This window comes from Sorex fumeus, unplaced genomic scaffold (genome assembly GCF_029834395.1).
Source record: "Sorex fumeus unplaced genomic scaffold, SorFum_2.1 ptg000008l, whole genome shotgun sequence".
Classification (NCBI taxonomy): domain Eukaryota; kingdom Metazoa; phylum Chordata; class Mammalia; order Eulipotyphla; family Soricidae; genus Sorex; species Sorex fumeus.
The window spans coordinates 82,518,079-82,524,078 of NW_026606065.1; positions in this window are offsets into that span (position 1 = coordinate 82,518,079).

The window sequence follows — 6,000 nt, forward strand, 5'->3', positions numbered from 1 at the left end:
GAACCAGGAGTAAGCCCTAAGAACCAACAGGTGACCCCCCCTCCAAACCAAACCAAACCATAATTCTAGAATGAATTAATGAAGAAAGACTGTCACTAACATGGATCCCTTCCTTCTGTGAAGGACAAGGGATTGTGCAGAGCAGTGAGGTTTATTTGGGGCTGCTTCAGTTCTTCCAGGATGGGGCATGCCACCAGAATCTGAGGTGTCCAGTTACTTCTGAGTTTTCATAGATTCCTTGCACTTGGGATGAACACCTTCAGGTAACAAATTATATTCCAGAAGGAAACTAATCAGTATAGAATAGACTGGAACTTATATCTTAATTGTTCTGGATATTATACTGCTATTATTATAGCCTCCAAATTGCTCTTCCAACTATTTTACCAGTCTTTTATTGAAATTGATTTGAACTGACCTAGAAATCATTTAAATCTTCTGGGATATTTTCAGAGAACTCCCTTAAAATCAAGCATAAGTATATGTGGAAACTATATTTTTTGTCATGCTGTTTTTGGCTTTGGCATCTTTTCTAGATTTTGAATTTTTTTTTGCATCCTGGTCAAGGGCTGGAGCAATAGCACAGCGGATAGAGCATTTGCCTTGCACGCAGCCAACATGGCCGAGCCGAGTTCTATTCCTCCGCCCCTCTCGGAGAGCCCGGCAAGCTACCGAGAGTATTTCGCCCACATTGCAAAGCCTGGCAAGCTTCCCATGACGTATTCCATATGCCAAACACAGTAACAACCAAGTCTCACAATCGAGACGTTACTGGGTCTGCTCGAGCAAATCGATGAACAACGGGAGGACAGTGACAGTGATCCTGGTCAAAAACTAATGAGTTAACTATCTTCTCACCACCATCACCACCACACACACATATGTTGATGTCAATGACAAACTTGATCAACCTGACTTGTATATTCATATAAGTTTTTAAAAAGAGTTTGGCTTGAAAAATGTATAGAAGAGGAAATAATATTTAGGCTATATAGAACTTACACAACTCAGAAATAAATATTAAAAAATATTTAGATAGAGGGTTTGCATATTCATCTTCCCAAAGAAGATATACAACTGGACAGCAGGTTTCCTGAAAATATGTTCAACATCACAAATAAATTACAAGAGAAATGCAAATCAGAACCACATAAGAAATCAATTTGCACCTGTTAGAATAACTTTTTCAAAAAGACAAGAAATAACAGGTGTTGGAAAGGATGTAGAGAGAAGAGAACCCTTGAGCTCTGTTGATAAAAATATATATTGGTGCATCCAAAGTGAAAACATTAGAAGTTCTTCTGAAAATTCAGAATAGGGGACTGAAGTGATAGCACAGTCGGTAGGGTGTTTGCCTTGCACGCAGCCAGCCCGGGTTCTAATCCCAGCATCCCATATGATCCCCCGAGCACCACCAGGAGTGAATCCTGAGTGCAGAGCCAGAAGTGACCACTGTGCATCACCGGGTGTGACCCCCCAAAAAAATTTCAGAATAGGCTGGGAATTTAGCTCAGTAGTACATTTGATTTCCTTATACACACTGTGAGGTGCTAGGTTTTATACCCTTCAGAATTAAGAGTAAAGCTTCTATGTCATTCAGCAAACCCATTTCTGGGTATTAATCTGAAATAAAGGAAATGACTATTTAGAAAAGGTGTTTATACCCCCATATTCATTATAGCACTGTTTGCAATAGCCAAGACAATGAAATAACTTTAAGCATATGTTTAAATATAAAGAGATGTTAGCTATCTACTTACCCATCTGTCTATCTATAAACCAGTTAATAGATACACAGTGGAGTATTATTTACTCAAAAAAAGGAAATCCTATTCTTGCAACAGCATAACTGGATCTTAAATGTGTTATGCTAAATGAAATAATTCCGACAAAAGTTAACAAATACTGTGTGATGTCACTAACATTGAAATATAGAATAAAATATCAACTTATAAATACAGATAACAGATTGGCTTTTGCCATAAGCGGGGAGAGGTGAAATAGGTCAAAAAAAGCAAAAGGGCAAAAAATAGAAGGAAAAAGAGGCTGGAGCAATAGCACAGCGGATAGGGCGTTTGCCTTGCACACGGCCAACCCAGGTTCTATTTCCAGCATCCCATATGGTCCCCTGAGCACTGCCAGGAGTGATTTCTGAGTGCAGAGCCAGGAGTAACCCCTGTGCATGGCTGGGTGTGACCCCCCAAAAAAAATATAAAAAAATAGAAGAAAAGACCTTGAATAAAATAGAATTGATGTGAATTTCTGTGGTACAGTTGTAAAGATCTCCCTGAATGCTGTTGAATGATTAATTTTGCTGTTGAAGTAATGATTCCACTAGCTACAAAGTCACCTGCTTATATTGTTGCACATAGCTCTTTGTAAATGACTCAATTATGGTATTTATCAAAGTTTATTCATAAGTTCTCATTTGATTAGACATCACACCCACCAGGGTGAGTTTCAAGAACAGGGACTATTACTTTCTGCGATTTCAGTGTCTATCACTGCATAGCAAGAGTGCAGCCTATATAGTACAGATGACTTATTTTGCCAACATCTCTACAGATTGTCTACAGAGATACTTATCAAGAAAACTGCTAAATCACCCCACCAGAATTAAGGTACTCTCTAATCCTGCATTAAATAAGGTATGAGGTAGACCCAGCTCAGTTAACACATTCTCTTCCTTGATATACACAACCCTGTGAGGACACAATGGTGCATTAATTGATTTGTGGTTTTTGGTATCCACCATGATCCGAACGCTCCACTTTTGAGTAGCTCTCCTTTTGTCTGTCATTGTTCATAGTTTCCTATGACCCTCTCCCTGGTTTCCTCATCTCTCCCTCTCTTGACTCACTTCCCTTGTAAACAGACTCTCAAGGGCCTTCTGAGAGCCGGTCTGGAAAAGGTGATGAGAATGTAACCTCTGGGGCTCCATGCCCTCTGACAGGGCCTGGATCAAAGCAAAAAGATGCTACAGAGTGATGCCTGGTACTTTCAATCATCAGTCCCTCCAAGAAACTCTTGAGAAGAGTTTGGATCTTCTGCATAGAAAAGTCATCCACAAGATCTTGGCTACTAAATGTTCTTACTAGAGCCAGAGAGGTATAGGAGGATACATGATAAGAAATCCTGAATGAAGTGCTTGCTTTCCCTCATGAGCCATCTCAGAGATCAATTATATGAGGATATAAAAGTCTTTCTTCCCTTCAGGGTTTATTGTTTTCACCAAAAGAGAAGATAAAGGAAGGAAACTAGGATTGAGCACTTGTATTTTCACCAAGCTCTTTTATCATTAGGTCACCTGCCAAGCATAACTTCAAAGCTTCCGGGTTCATGCTTCCTGTGTCTAGTTTCAAATTTGTATTACCTCTGTCCTCTGTGTTCATTTTCAGCTATGAGCTTCAATCGTATATCTCATTCACTAGAGAGTTATCGAGTGTCTTTTTGAGAATGAAAATAGTGTGGCTTGGGAGTGTCCCACTGAGAGGCATCTGAGTCACTTAGTGACAAAGGAAGTAAGTCTTAGAGATGTTTAAAGTAGATGAGAGCAGTCCAACAAACTGAGGTAAAACTGTTTGCTTTTCAAGGTCATAATAGTGGGTGAATTGGAACACATCCCATTAAATTTTTTTCTCAGAAAACCTATGTCTCCTTCTCTGTATCAGAAGAATAGATTGATCTGAATGGTGATGCTTTAGATCCATGGCATGAAATGGCCAGGGTTCTTTTGCCACAGCAGACAATCTTAGACAGCTTTGCCTTCTGAGATTTTGATCTCAGACCATGCACTACCATTTCATTCATTTATTACACACATAACTACCAAATGCCCATTCTACAGTCATGAACCAAACAGAAAATGACAAGAATACAAGCCATTGTTCTGCCAGAGGACATAGTGGCCATTCAGCATGACCCAAGTAGTTTCTCATTGGAAACCATGTCCAAACCCTATCTTGGAGAGGAATGCATAGAAGTGCTCTAGATGGTGCATGCCCATGGCATCAGGTATGCCTGTATATATTCAAAATTAATCAGGATGGTTTCAGATATCCAAGAGCAGTGAGGCTGTGAAGTTCCCAAAGGTGAGAGGTAAGAATATGGCAAAGAAATGAGGTGAGCACAAGCTGCCAGGCCATGTCTTGTTTTCATGGAGGGCTACCTTTTATTTAACAGATGTTTTTGTTTTGTTTGAGGGATTCACCCATGGTCAGGAGTTTCTCTCAGCAGTGCTTAAGGGCTCCTGCATGTAGAGCATGTTTCTCCAGCTCTTTGAATCTCCTCCGCCTGGGATTGTTTATTGGTTGAGTGTGAGGGAATCATGGAGCAGTTTAAAGAGGGGGTGACAGCTGTATTCACGCTGTCTGGTGACATAGGTAACAGATTGGAGAGAACCACATCTGGAAGGACCTGTGGGAGATAGTGCCTTTTGCACCTTGCTTAGTCAGTTACTGCCCTGGGATACAGGGCAGGGAGGCTGAAATATGTGTAACTCACCTGGTTGTGTTGGAGGCTGAAACTTGCTCTCCCCATAAAAATTATCCCAAGAAGGGACACCTGTAAGTGACAATATTCTCAGGTGTTAGAGGACAGGGGGCCTGATGAGACCCATCACCTTGTTCCCAGACTGTTCTATTGGCTGGGAAAACAGATGCTAAGTACCTATGTTCCTGCTGTAGTGAGGTCACAGACCAAATGTGTGCCCACAAATCCAGATGTTGAAATCTTAGCTCTCCACGTCATAATATTTGGGGGGCACTTAGGAAAATTTAGCTGTGAGGGTGGGGCCTTTAGGAATGGGATTAAAGCCCTTTTATTTTGTTATTTTTTAAAAAAAATTTTATTAGTGAAACACCCTGAGGTACAGTTGTAGACTTACAAATTGTTGTGCTTGGGTTTCAGTTGTATAATGATTGAGTACCCATCCCTCCACCAGTGCCCATTCTCCACCTCCACCCATCCCAGTATCCCTCCCTCCCCACTGCCCCCCATTCCACCCCACCCCTGTGGCAGGGCATTCCCTTTTGTTTTCTTTCTTCTTTTGGGTGCTATGGTTTGCAAAAGAGCATTAAATGGCAATCATGTTTGGTCTATAGTCTACTTTCAGCATGCTTCTCCCATCCTGGGAGGATCCTCCCACCACCCTTTATTTGGAGCTCCCTTCTCTAGCTGAGCTGCCTTTTCCCCTAGCATGTGAGGCTGGCCTCCAAGCCATGGAGTGAATCTCTTGGTACTTATCTTGGCTATTCTTGGTAGTTAGTCTCCTATTTTGTTACTTTATATTCCCCAGATGAATGCAATCTTTCTATGTCTGTCCCTCTCTTTCTGACTCATTTCACTTAGCATACTTTCCATGTAGTACAATTTGTATGTAAATTTCATGACTTAATCTTTTCTAACAGCTGCATAGTACTCCATTGTGTAGATGTACCAAAGTTTCTTCAACCAGTCATCTGTTCTCGGGCACTCAGGTTTTTTCCATATTCTGGCTATTGTAAACAATGCTGCAATGAACGTATAAGTGCAGATGTCATTTCGACTGTACTTTTTTGCCTCTCCGGGATATATTCCCAAGAATGGTATTGCTGGGTCAAATGGGAGCTCAATTTCTAATTTTTTGAGAATCATTCATACTGTTTTCCAACAGGGCTGAACCAGTCGGCATTCCCACCAGCAGTGAAGGAGGGTCCCTTTCTCACCGCATCCATGCCAGTCCCGGTTGCTTTTGTTCTTTTGGATTGGGCCAGTCTCTGTGGTAATGATATCTCATTGTTGTTTTGATCTGCATCTCCCTGATGATTAATGATGTAGAGCATTTTCTCATGTGCCTTTTAGCCATTCGGATTTCTTCTTTGGAAAAGTTTCTGTTCATTTCATCACCCCATTTTTATGGGGTTAAATGTTTTCTTCTTGTGGAGTTCAACCAGTGGTTTGTATATCCTTGATATCAACCTCTTTTTAGATGGGTATTAGGTAAATATCCTTTCCTATTCT